We start from the raw sequence: 837 nt of genomic DNA on the forward strand, positions 1-837 counted from the left end.
ATTTATGAATAAAAAACTTTTAACGCAATATATGTAGGGTGACAATGAAAACTTAATACAAATACTAATAGTATTTATGACATCGGTGAAGAATCTATAGAGTATACCTACATATATATACAAGATATACACTTATTCAGGTAACAGGACCAACTTAACTAAGTTTCACTGTACACAGATGTGAAATAAGAAGACAAAGGTCTTAAACGTCACTAGTGATCCAGATGACATATCTAAAAGCTATGTAAACTCATTACGCAAAACAGTTCAAGTTATTTAAATATTAATCAATGAATCAAGCATTGACTCATTTACTACAATGAATCATTTCAACAGACTATTCACGGACAGGAATTAAAGCTCTCCTTTAACTCACATATTTATACTATTACGTTCAATTCACAGCTAAGTGCTTTTGTCTAGAATGTTTATAGATAAAAACCTTATATAAAGCGCGATGTGCAACGAAAGAGAACTGTTAAAGATACGTAAATGCTCGTAACGAGGCGATGCAAACTTATACTAAGCATACCGAACATAAGAGCTTTGAAAGTCATTCAATAATCACTTACTGATTATGATAAGATAATTTTTAAATGATAAACGTTGAAACTGAAAGTATCACGGTAAATGCTAAATTAAACTCAGGTAGTAATTAGGTACTCATAGATTTTCTGCGGTATGCCAGAATCTAATTGATTTGATCGGATTAGTTACAAACATTGTGGAATCGAAAATTACCGTGAACGCCGGTTTCTTTGAAGCTGCTTTTAATTTATTTACTGTAAATTCTAGAAGCTTTATATTTCTATCTTTACCAACTGTCTCAATTCCACA

Source organism: Danaus plexippus, chromosome 8, assembly GCF_018135715.1.
Source record: "Danaus plexippus chromosome 8, MEX_DaPlex, whole genome shotgun sequence".
Taxonomy (NCBI): domain Eukaryota; kingdom Metazoa; phylum Arthropoda; class Insecta; order Lepidoptera; family Nymphalidae; genus Danaus; species Danaus plexippus.